The 13,235-nt window shown below is 40.2% G+C and overlaps 1 protein-coding gene and 1 long non-coding RNA gene across 3 annotated transcripts in view; both read right to left on the minus strand.

The window, feature by feature from the left end:
- Positions 1 to 8,034, minus strand: part of LOC139565751 (GAS2-like protein 3) — a 28,213-nt gene extending 20,179 nt beyond the window's left edge. Inside the window, exon 1 of one of the 2 annotated variants that reach the window (XM_071386283.1) lies at positions 7,927 to 8,034. The gene's annotated coding sequence lies outside the window, so the exon portion shown is untranslated. Of the gene's footprint in view, positions 1 to 7,911 lie in introns of both variants that reach the window. The other variant, XM_071386282.1, reaches the window with a different exon arrangement.
- A 1,586-nt stretch (positions 8,035 to 9,620) lies between these two features.
- On the minus strand, positions 9,621 to 12,353 carry LOC139565602 (uncharacterized). Its single transcript, XR_011672949.1, has 2 exons — positions 11,626 to 12,353; positions 9,621 to 10,360 (listed from the first exon to the last, which is right to left on the minus strand). It is a non-coding gene; the product is annotated as an uncharacterized lncRNA (long non-coding RNA).
- Positions 12,354 to 13,235: the final 882 nt, after the last annotated feature.

The following is a 13,235-nucleotide window of genomic DNA, read 5'->3' on the forward strand; positions in this document are numbered from 1 at the left end:
GCATCTAACTCTTTTAAGGGGGGGGGGGGGGGGGGTTAGAAGGATTACTTTATCCTATCCTAGGTATTCCTTAAAGAGGTGGGGTTTCAGGTGTCTCCGGAAGGTGGTGATTGACTCTGCTGACCTGGCGTCGTGAGGGAGTTTGTTCCACCATTGGGGTGCCAGAGCAGCGAACAGTTTTGACTGGGCTGAGTGGGAACTGTACTTCCTCAGAGGTAGGGAGGCGAGCAGGCCAGAGGTGGATGAACGCAGTGCCCTTTTATATCAGAAGAACTGAAATATTGAATGAGGTCATTAGCCATGAGGGTTCGGCAGGTAGAGAGTGAGAGCATGGAGACGCTGTTAGCCAGACAGGCCACAGCCCAGCTGAAATCTGGCCAAAGGAGAAGACATTTAAGCCAACAGAGAAATGTTTGTGCTGGGGACACTATGAAATATTCAAACCCTTAGTGAATGCATCCTTTGAATGTGTACTTTGAGAACCAGTAGCCTAGCATGCCATATGTTTGGCAGAAAGAGAAGAACTGCTGCGGAACAAAGTGAGCTTAAATGACTGCCCTGGGGCAACACACCAGAGTTATCACACCAACCAACCTATCCTGGCTAGGAAAACATTTAATAATCATGAATGTATGTATCACTGGGGGCACACTGCCTGCCCTCCAGAACATCTACAGCAACCTGTCACATGAAGGCCAAGAAAATCATCAAGGACCGGAGCCACGGCCTGTTCAACCCGCTACCATCTACAAGGCGGAGACAGTACAGGGGCATCAAAGCTGGGACTGAGAGAATGAAAAACAGCTTCTAACTGCAGGCCATCAGACTGTTAAATAGACATCACTAGCCGGCCTCCGCCCAGTACCCTGCCCTGAACCTTAGTCACTTTACTAGCCGGCTGCCCTATGTACAGTTGAAGTCGGAAGTTTACATACACCTTAACCAACTACATTTAAACTCAGTTTTCACAATTACTGACATTTAATCCAAGTAAAACATTCCCTGTCTTAGGTCAGTTAGGATCACCACTTTTTTTTAAGAATGTGAAATGTCAGAATAATAGTAGAGAGAATTATTTCTTTCATCACATTCCCAGTGGGTCAGAAGTTTACATACACTCAATTAGTATTTGGTAGCATTGCCTACAAATGGTTTAACTTGGGTCAAAAGTTTTGGGTAGCCTTCCACAAGCTTCCCATAATAAGTTGGGTGAATTTTGGTCCATTCCTCCTGACAGAGCTGGTGTAACAGTCAGGTTTGTAGGCATCCTTGCTCCCACACGCTTTTTCAGTTCTGCCCACAAATTTTCTATAGGATTGAGGTCAGGGCTTTGTGATGGCCACTCCAATAGCCTGACTTTGTTGTCCTTAAGCCATTTTGCCACAACTTTGGAAGTATGCTTGGGGCCATTGTCCATTTGGAAGACCCATTTGTGATCAAGCTTTAACTTCCTGACTGATGTCTTGAGATGTTGCTTCAATATATCCACATCATTTTCCTACCTCAGGATGTCATCTATTTTGTGAAGTGCACCAATCCCTCCTGCAGCAAAGCACCCCCACAACATGATGCTACCACCCCCGTGCTTCACAGTTGGGATGGTGTTCTTCGGCTTGCAAGCCTCCCCCTTTTTCCTCCAAACATAACGATGGTCATTATGGGCAAACAGTTCTATTTTTGTTTCATCAGACCAGAGGACACTTCTTCAAAAAGTACAATCTTTGTCCCCATGTGCAGTTCCAAACCGTAGTCTGGCTTTTTTATGGCGGTTTTGGAGCAGTGGCTTCTTCCTTGCTGAGCGGCCTTTCAGGGTATGTCGATATAGGACTCGTTTTACTGTGGATATAGATACTTTTGTGACTGTTTCCTCCAGCATCTTCACAAGGTCCTTTGCTGTTGTTCTGGGATTGATTTGCACTTTTCGCACCCAAGTACGTTTATCTCTAGGAGATAAACTCCTTCCTTAGCGGTATGACGGCTGTGTAGTCCCATGGTGTTTAAACTTGCTTACTATTGTTTGTACAGATGAACGTGGTACCGTCAGGCGTTTGGAAATTGCGCCCAAGGACGAACCAGACTTGTGGAGGTCTACAATTTTTTTCTTGGCTGATTTCTTTTGATTTTCCCATGATGTCAAGCAAAGAGGCACTGAGTTTGAAGGTAGGCATTGAAATACATCCACAGGTACACCTCCAATTGACTCAAATTATGTCAATTAGCCTATCAGAAGCTTCTAAAGCCATGCCACCATTTTCTGGAATTGTCCAAGCTGTTTAAAGGCACAGTCAACTTAGTGTATGTAAACTTCTGACCCACTGGAATTGTGATAGTGAATTTTAAGCGAAATAATGTCTGTAAACAATTGCTGGAAAAATTACTTGTGTCATGCACAAAGTAGATGTCCTAACCAACTTGCCAAAACTATAGTTTGTTAACAAGAAATTTGTGGAGTGGTTGAAAAATGAGTTTTAATGACTCCAACCTAAGTGTATGTAAACTTCTGACTTCAACTGTACATAGTTATTGAACACTGGTCACTTTAATAATGTTTACATAACCACTTTATCCACTTCAAATGTATATACTCTATTCTAGACAAGGCTCATCCTATATAACTACTGCTGTACACACCTTTTATATTCATATACTGTCCACACACACACACACACACAGAGTAGACCAAACATTAGTAGTAGAGGTCGACCGATTAATTAGGGCCGATTTCAAGTTTTCATAACAATCGGTAATCAGCGTTTTTGGACACGGATTGTGGCCATTTTTTTATATTTTTAAATGACCTTTATTTAACTAGGCAAGTCAGTTAAGAACACATTCTTATTTTCAATGACGGCCTAGGAACGGTGGGTTAAGTGCCTTGTTCAGTGACAGAAAGACAGGTTTTTACCTTGTCAGCTCGGAGATTCGATCTTGCAACCTTCCGGTTACTAGTTCAACGCTCTAACAACCTGCCTTACATTGCACTCCACGAGGAGCCTGCATGGCAGGCTGACTACCTGTTACGCGAGTGCAGCAAGAAGCCAAGGTAAGTTGCTAGCTAGCATTAAACTTATCTTATAAAAAACAATCAACCTTAACATAATCACTAATTAACTACACATGGTTGATGATATTACTAGTTTATCTAGCGTGTCCTGCGTTGCATATAATCGATGCGGTGCCTGTTAATTTCTCATCGAATCACAGCCTACTTCTCCAAACGGGTGATGATTTAACAAGCGCATTCGCGAAAAAAGCACTGTCGTTGCACCAATGTGTACCTAACCATAAACATCAATGCCTTTCTTTAAAATCAATACACAAGTATATATTTTTAAACCTGCATATTTAGTTAATATTGCCTGCTAACATGACTTTCTTTTAACTATGGAAATTGTGTCACTTTTCTTGCGTTCCGTGCAAGCAGTCAGGGTATATGCAGCAGTTTGGGCCACCTGGCTCGTTGCGAACTGTGTGAAGACCATTTATTCCTAACAAAGACCGTAATTAATTTGCCAGAATTGTACATGATTATGACATAACATTGAAGGTTGTACAATGTAACTGCAATATTTAGACTTAGGGATGCCACCCGTTAGATAAAATACAGAACAGTTCCGTATTTCACTGAAAGAATAAACGTTTTGTTTTCGAAATGATAGTTTCCAGATTTTACCATATTAATGACCTAAGGCTCGTATTTCTGTGTGTTATAATGTTATAATTAAGTCGATGATTTGATATTTGATAGAGCAGTCTGACTGAGCGGTGGTAGGCAGCAGCAGGCTCGTAAGCATTCATTCAAACAGCACTTTTGTGCGTTTGCCAGTAGCTCTTCGTTGTGCTTCAAGCATTGAGCTGTTCATGACTTCAAGCCTATCAACTCCAGAGATTAGGCTGGTGTAACCGATGTGAAATGGCTAGCTAGTTAGCGGGGTGCACACTAATAGCGATTAAATCGGTGACGGCACTCGCTCTGAGACCTTGAAGTAGTTGTTCCCCTTGCTCTGCAAGGGCCGCGGCATTTGTGGAGCAATGGATAATGATGCTTCGAGGGTGGCTGTTTTCAATGTGTTCCTGGTTCGAGCCCAGGTAGGAGCGAGGAGAGGGACGGAAGCTATACTGTTACACTGGCAATACTAAAGTGCCTATAAAAACATCCAATAGTCAAAGGTATATGAAATACAAATGGTATGGAGAGAAATAGTCCTATAATTCCTATAATAACAACAACCTAAAACTTCTTACCTGGGAATATTGAAGACTCATGTTAAAAGGAACCACCAGCTTTCATATGTTCTCATTCTGAAAAGTGTTAATTCAGTATTGTTGTAATTGTCATTATTACAAATAACAATATATTTTTTGAATAAAAATTGTAAAAAAATTGTAAATAGTTTTTATAAAAATAAATAAATAATAAAAATTAAAAAAATTCGGTTGATTAATCGGTATCGGCTTTTTTGGTCCTCCAATAATCGGTATCGGAGTTGAAAAATCATAAATCGGTCGACCTCTACTTAGTAGCGCCGTCCTAATATGGAGTTGTGCCCCCCCACCCGCCTTTGCCTTCAGAACAGCCTCAATTTGACAGGGCATGAACTCGACAAGGTGTCGAAAGCATCCCATGGGGATGCTGGCCCTTGTTGACTCCAATGCTTCCCACAGTTGTGTGAAGTCGGTTGGATGTCTTTTGGGTGGTGGACCATTCTTGATACACACAGGGAACTGTTGAGCGTGAAAAATACAGCAGCGTTGCTATTCTTGACACAAACCAGTGCGCCTGGCACCTGCTACCATACTCAGTTCAAAGACAAAGAAATGTTTTATCTTTCCCATTCACCCTCTGAATAGCACACATGCACAATTCATGTCTCACTTGTCTCAAGGCTTAAAAACTCCTTAACCCGTCTCCTGTCCTTCATTACACTGATTGAAGTGGATTTAACAAGTGATATCAATAAGGGGTCATAGCTTTGACCTGGTCAGTCTGTCATGGAAGGTGTTCTTAAAGTTTTGTATACTCAGTGCAGGGTGAATGGGCAAGGCAAAAATATTTAAGTGCCTTTGAACGGGGTATGGTAGTGGGTTCCAGGTGCACCGGTTTGTGTCAAGAACTGCAACGCTGCTGGATTTTTCACACTCAACATTCTCCCGTGTGTATCAAGAATGGTCCACCACCCAACTTCACACAACTGTGGGAAGCATTGAAGTCAACATGGGCCAGCATCCCTGTGGACTGTTTGACACCTTGTAGAGTCCATGCCCTGACGAATTGAGGATCTTCTGAGGGCAAAAGGGGTGGTGCAACTCAATATTAACATTTGGTATACTCTGTGTATATATTCCAGACTCTGACATGGCACCTGCTGATATTTCTTAATTGATTTGTGTGTATTGTTAGGTATTATTGCACTGTAGGAGCTAGAAACATAAGCATTTCAATTAACCTGCCATAACGTCTGCTAAACATGTGTTCACGACCAAAAACAATAATTGATTTTATTTAGTCTCAGTCCATTCTCCCTCTCCTGTAACCATTCTTCTATCCCTCTCTCACTGGTCCCAGTCTTCCCATTAGTCAGCGGTACCCTAAATAAATGAGGGGAAAACCAAGATGTCTTCATGATCTCCATTGCGTCCAGGGGAGATAGCAGCACATATGGGCTCATGTGGGGGTTTAACCCATTAAGCTGTTAATTTCTTGTCTGTGGCACAGGGTTTTATTTGGTTTGGCCTCCTTCTGGAGACGCCACTTCCCCAAAATGTGAGGCATAATGCCAGAGATCAGACAGATGGTGTTTAAGGGGTAGAGGGGCAGAATCAGGGCTGTTTTGGGGCACACTCCTCCTCACACATGCATGCATTCATTTGGCTCCAGTCCAGAGCTCAAGTATGACCCTATGCCTAAATGTTATTATTTCTGCCACACAAGCTACCACAAGAGGGTTGTCTGACAAAAGCAGCACAAGGGGGAAAAAAAATAACAATCTTTGTGTGATAGTGCTACATATGAGAAATGCCTATGAAAATTATTTGTTTTCACATTACAGCTCAATTTAGATGCAGAAAATGGTCTGTTAAAGAAATAATAAGCAGGTCTACTTGAGTTTCTAAAATGTGTATAGTACACTGCTCAAAAAAATAAAGGGAACACTTAAACAACACAATGTAACTCCAAGTCAATCACACTTCTGTGAAATCAAACTGTCCACTTAGGAAGCAACACTGATTGACAATGAATTTCACATGCTGTTGTGCAAATGGAATAGACAAAAGGTGGAAATTATAGGCAATTAGCAAGACACCCCCAATAAAGGAGTGGTTCTGCAGGTGGTGACCACAGACCACTTCTCAGTTCCTATGCTTCCTGGCTGATGTTATGGTCACTTTTGAATGCTGGCGGTGCTTTCACTCTAGTGGTAGCATGAGCATCTTTATAGCGCTCCGACTTTCCGACCTGAAGTTCACTGACTTCATGATTTGACCTCCTTTTTTACAGGATAATGTCAATGAATCACCACCTCACATCAGTTTCTAAATAGTGATAGGTGTGATAAATTAATTAATGGATTTGAGGGTTAAGCTGAAGCCAGAGACTTTTATGGGAGGAGCGCGCAATTTATTTTCAAGCCACCATGGCCTGAAAATGACAGATACGTTATAAGTCCGGCTACGGACTGGCGTTTATGACAAACACTGGTACTAAACCAAAGATAATGATCTGATTTAAGTAATAGATTTTGTGACTTCTAGATTTTGACCTCCTTTTTTACAGGATAATGTCAATGAATCCCCACCTCACATCAGTTTCTAAATTTAACTAGGCATGTCAGTTAAGACCACATTCTTATTTACAATGATGGCCTACCCCAGCCAAACCCTAACACAGTCAACGCTGTGCCAAATGTCCACCGCCCTAAGGGACTCCCAATCACAGCCAGTTGTGATACAGCCTGGAATCATACCAGAGTCTGTTGTGACACCTCTAGTACTGAGAGGCAGTGCCTTAGATCGCTGCACCAATCTGAAGGCCTATAAACTGTGTGCGCAGTTAGTCATCATAAACGGATGACTATAAACTTTAATACCAACATCACCAATCTGAGGTAAAAAGGATAGGTATTTCCTGTAATTCATGTGGTGAAAACATTAGTCTTATAATGTAGTAACACACTATTTACACCATGGGTAAATTTGAATAATATAACATAATTCAATGCTAAAGTAATTGAACACTTTAATATATGATCATACTACTTTAAGCATGGACAGAGTTTAAAAATGCCTGTAAACGCAATTTAACCAGGCACTCTAGACTAGAGCGTCCATAGGGTCTGTGCAGCAGTATGAACGTTTGACCACTAAACTTAATTAATGTAACCATGAATGTGTTCCGACCTCAGTGTAACTCAGTGTAAACAAGCATAACGGTAGTGTCGGTATCTTCTGGCAAGGTGGATGTTTGTCCAAGGCCAAGCATGTCTGTTCCATGCAGTTTGTATCCAAGGCAACATTTTCAAACACACGGTCATTAGTAGGGCGTCTATAACCTGTGTGACATGATGATGCTTATGCAGGTTCATACATGGCCCATTTCGAAATGTGTGTTTAAAACGCTTTCCCACGGATTTTCAGAGATGTCGGCCAAATTGTACATTAAATGTAAAACAAGTTCAGTCATCTAAGCAGGCTACCAAATTACACGCATTTCATTAAAAAACATGAGGCCAAATCTAGTCTATTGTTCAGACTATAATAAGGTTTACGAACTTAGAAACTACATGAAATACGTTAGCCTTCTACTCGGGAGAGTGATCAGCCACGGGCACTTGTTGCTTTCTCGTGGGCTGGAGAGATGAAAGGACAGATTCGTTCACGCCACGGAAACAATTATGTCTCGCGTTAACTCACCAGCATATAAATTACCTGTTCCGTCTCTCGTCGAGTTTTCCTTTAAAATTTCCACAAGTTTGGGTTCACTGTCATTAATGGTCAATTATAGCTCTCGCCAAACGTGCATGCACTGTTCGAAACAGCCAACCAGAGCACAGCCGAAGCTCTTCATGGAAAAGGGGCGTGGTGAAGCTCCTGCTGGAAAAGCAGGTAGGCGGACCCAAATGACGCTCCAGGTGGAGTTTGGCTAAACTCACAAATACGCAATCAATATTGATATAGACAATTAAATTGTGGTTTATGAATATATCGTGACAAATCAAACACCATTTATGTTATTTTGTCATATTTGTGTGCGATATTTTCAGCTCTCAATTACTTTTCCATCATAGGCTAACTTTGGACGTTTATGGATGACTTCTGGAATATTTATTATAATTATTGTTGTTGCAGAACTCTTGTTGCACACATCTTCAAGTCTTGTCAATGACAAGTTGTCACAGATCTGTAATACTGTAAATTACACACATAGTGGTTAGAGCGTTGGGTCAGTAACCTAAAGGTTGCTGGATCAGATCCCTGAGCTAATAAGGTAAAACATCTGTCGTTCTGCCCCTGAGCAAGGCTGATAACCCACTGTTCCCCGGGGCACTGTGGATGTCGATTAAGGCAGCCCCCGCACCTCTCTGATTCAGAGGCTTTGGGTTAAATGAGGAAGACACATTTCAGTTGAAGGCATTTGTACAACTGACTAGGTACCCCTCCTTTCCCTTAATTGAGAAAGAAAGAGAGAGAGACACTGAGAGAGAGACACAGAGATAGAGACACTTGAAATGTCTCTATTCCTTTGGAACTTTTGTCATGTTTACTGTTCATTTTCTATTGTTTATTTCACTTTTGTTTATTATCTAGTTCACTTGCTTTGGCAATGTAAACATATGTTTCCCATGCCAATAAAGCCCTTTGAATTGAATTAAGAGAAAGAGAGAGAATAAGGAACTTCTGTGAGTGGAATGTTTACTGTTCATTTCACTTTTGTATATTATCTACCTCACTTGCTTTGGCAATGTTAACATATGTTTCCCATGCCAATAAAGCCCCTTGAATTGAAGTGAATTGAAGAGGCAAAAGTTCTTCCTCTGTCTCTGGATCAAAAGCAGATATATACTACCCCTCCAAGGCTGTTAGTCGTTACTACAGGCTAAAGACTGTTTTCTGGGGGAAATTTCAACTGAGTGAACTCAATAAACAAATTACATATTCTCTACTTCTTGCAGTATTAGCTTTTATATGTTGTTTTTGATGTCAACCACAAGAAAATATGTACCCTTGGTTAAAGATAGGCTAAGATAAAAGATATTGAAATTGGGCCCACCAATTGTGTGTGTGTGTGCGTGTGCGTAAGAGAGCGAGACAGAGAGAGAGAGAGAGAGAGAGAGAGAGAGAGAGAGAGAGAGAGAGAGAGAGAGAGAGAGAGAGAGAGAGACCACTGGAACAACTACAGGGACTTGAATCAGGCTCAGCAGACATCTAGTTTGAAGGGAGACCTAATTTGGACAGGGAATTGAGCCAGTGTGGCTGGATGGGCAACGAGCACTTTTACACAGTGCAGACATAATGATTCTAGATGGTGTAGTGTCTGTACAATGACACAGGCATCGGATCAGTTTGGGCAATGTCTCCACAAACACCCATACAAAAGAAGCATCCTTCACCCTTACGCAAAACTGAATAATTCCAAGATTTAATGTCACATTCACAAGTACAGTGAAAAACCTTTCTTGCAAACTCAAAACCCAACAATGCAATAATCAATAACAATGTAATACTAGAAGAAAAAAACACGAGAAATAAGAAGATACATTTGATTTCCCATAAAATATGTCAAAATGTTATTCTATACATAACATTAAATATAGTGTAAAGAAAGTATACCCAAGCATGCTTCAGCCCAGTTTGAACAAAAAGGGAATCAGGTGATGAAGGACTTGAAAATGTATGTCTCGTTAATACATTTCTGATCTATCCAGAAACAGAGTGCACCTTTTTCTTAATTTTCCTGGATAGTCACCCGCTGAAGTGTCCAGGGATATGGATTTTGGGGGGGATGAAATATAGTGTGTATTATATACATTTTTGCATATATTACAGGTTTTCCATGACAAATACACATGTGACAGATGGCCTTTGTAACTGTACATTTCCCTGGTATGTTTAAAACAAATCAATACATTTTTGCTAATTATTTGTTCCCTGATAATGTATTGGTTTGCTCTTTATTAGTAACGTTTCTTACATAGGACATAGAACGCCTCATATTTTTTTACATGAAACACAACATATTACAAAATATTCAACGCATCTCTTGCAAGTAAAATATCCACAAGGGGGAGCTATTTTTTCACGTTATGGGTTTACCAGCAGCAATAAAATGTATTCCAGTTGAGATCCAGGAAATGTCAAGGACCTGGAAGACAAGAAGGACGTTACATGCAATTAGAACCCTGCTGAGATCTTTTGTCTAGGTGTGCAGAGGCAGCGTGGACCATGGCCCCTTTTGCACCATATGCTATAAAAGGTCTGTCAGACCTAATGAAGACCAACATGTGACATCACAACTGACCATGCATGCAGTTCATCAGTGGATGGACACTGCTTTCAGCTTTATGTCTCAAACCAGTGATGTATTGCAAAATATTGCACCTGAATGTATTTATTGAAACCCATACAAAGCTACAGAGCAGTGCTCATACAGTACATAATCACATTAGAAACGTTGGTAATGTCAGGGATTTTGAGGAGAATTGTATTTATTTATTTTATAAAATGGCTAGATATTGCTGACTGTATCACTGTCTGTATTCTCTTTTAAAATTATATTGGCATCTGAAATATATTTTTTAAGCAGTATCCTGTTCAACAAAGAGGAAATTATTGTTAAAAACATTCATGCCTAGGATAACAGGCAGTTGTTTGACTGAATATATGCATCTTATTTTAAGTGATTATGTGTTATAAACCCTACAATGTGTGCCTACATGTTACAGAACATTTCATTTCCAAATTATTGCGTTATAAGGAAGTTACTGAGAAATAATGAAATAATATAACATTTATTGTAAATAAAGGTTAAATAAAATAACATGTACTGTAGTGAAATGGGGGGTGCCAACACGAAGGTCTTACTGTGCCTTGTCTGTTTTGCTTGACTATAAGGCTGCTTCTTTATACAAATGTTTTTATAACAGTGATTAGGGCACAACACAAACTACAATAAATGTTCACATGGCCTTACAGGAGAAAATGTGGACATGTTCAATGCCTCTTGAAACATTTTTATGACATTATCCTGATCTGAGCCCCCCAAGCTGACACAATGGACATTTGCTGTGAATACTTTGTTTCTGTTTGTATTTGAGCTTGATCCAGTATTCAAAAGTAAATTCCAATACTGATCCATCTGCTATGTGAATCGCTTACAATGCAGCCACCAATACACATTTTTAGCAGGCCTTTCCAAGTAGCTAGATATGACTAAGTATACAGAGCCCGTGCTGCTAGCTAACCGCGCGAAACTTTGTCTTTCAGTTTATCTTTAGCTAGCCAGTCTGTGGGAGGACACGTCCATGTTGTAACTAGCAACTGTCTTGTGTCAAAACGTGAAATAATTTGCTAGTTGTTTATATTGATTGTGAGATTATAGTTAGCTAGTCAGTACGAATACACACATACCAGCAATCAACAGCTTCAGCGAACATTAGCTAAATTAGAAGATTGACAACTGTTAGCCAGCTAGATAACATTAACTAGCTAACGTTAGCTAGTTTCCGGTGAGTAAAGTCAATATGGTTGTTAGATAAATTAGCTAGTTAACGTTAGCTGGACAGTTGAAATAAAGTAATGGGTATACTATTTAAATAATCCCTCGGGGTTAGCAAACTAACCCTGGGTGGGGGATTATTCGTTGAGTTTTCAGGAACGTTGACGTAGTTAACGTTAGCTGTTCAAAAACAAAATGCCTCAGAATTGGCTAGCAAGATAGCTAGTTGTAACGTTACCTGTCCAATAATAGCTAGCTACGTTGCCACCATGTCAGCAAATAAAACCCTTCTGCTCATGGAAGGAAACACGGAATATTTGCTTAATTCCAAACCCATTCATAAACTGTCCTGGATCTAAAACTGGCTAGCTATGTGGCTAACGTTAGCTGCTGGCTAAATGTGGCTGACTAGCTAGCAGCCACCGTCAACTAGTAAATCCGAAATCGAATGCCTCAATGTTGACGAGCCGCTAATGTCAGTATTGTTGCTATTTATTTAGCTGAATCGTTGATATCCAGTGGGTAAAGTTAGCTGCACCCATTGACTTTCTACTCCACAAAATGGGGTCTATTAACGTTTGTCTCCGCCATTTTGTGACAGAAATTTCTCTGAGCACAGGGGTACGTGTAATGGTTGAATGTAGTAACCTCGTCAAGTAGATATCCGTCTGGCAGTTACAGAAAAGGGATCATGAGCAATTTCCATTCATCCCAGGAGACAAAAGTAATTTCTGACTGCTAGGCTATTGGGTCCAACACCGGTGATAACCTGGTAGCCGGTTGCTCTCAGGCAAGGGCTGCAGATACTGGAATAAAGTTACATTACTAGCTATCTCCTATTAAGATATTACACAATATGGCATTTTCACTTTGAAATTGTAGCTAGATTTGGTAGAAAGGAGAGTTGCGGCTATTGAAACAGCCAGATGATTTCGTTATCACAATATAATCAAGAGAAAGTATTTGTGAGCAAACAGTACAGTTATGATAGCTACATTATTATAACTTGTCTTCATTTCTACATTGACCGTTTAGAGTTCCGCTCTGGGTCTAGACAATTTAGCTAAGAACTCACAGCTTTGATACAGGTGTAAAGCAATGTGGTGTAACGGGATACTGTTATTTGGCACTGAGATAATTAATATCATGAACCACTCATTTTTGTGGATGAAATGAGCAAAACTGAATTTACTGTGGTGACTTTATAAACTGTAATGATTAGTCTACTTAGTTAAGAATATTCAGAGAAAGCAGTCACTTCACCAAACTTTATAATTTAGATGAAACCATTACACAAATTAATTGCATGTCAGTTGCATTTAATATTGATCAACATATAGCCAAATTTGAGAATAAAGTAGGGCTATCACAGCACAGGAAAATATATGTGGAAACTCTGAATATTCTATTTTGAATGGTTGTCAACTTGTCATATTAGAATTCTTATAATATATCCAAAAGCTCCCCTCCCCCACGAACAGTAGTAATTTTGTTCTGTTTGAACGGGTCTTGTAAATTTCAG

This window comes from Salvelinus alpinus, chromosome 37, assembly GCF_045679555.1.
Source record: "Salvelinus alpinus chromosome 37, SLU_Salpinus.1, whole genome shotgun sequence".
In the NCBI taxonomy this organism is placed as follows: domain Eukaryota; kingdom Metazoa; phylum Chordata; class Actinopteri; order Salmoniformes; family Salmonidae; genus Salvelinus; species Salvelinus alpinus.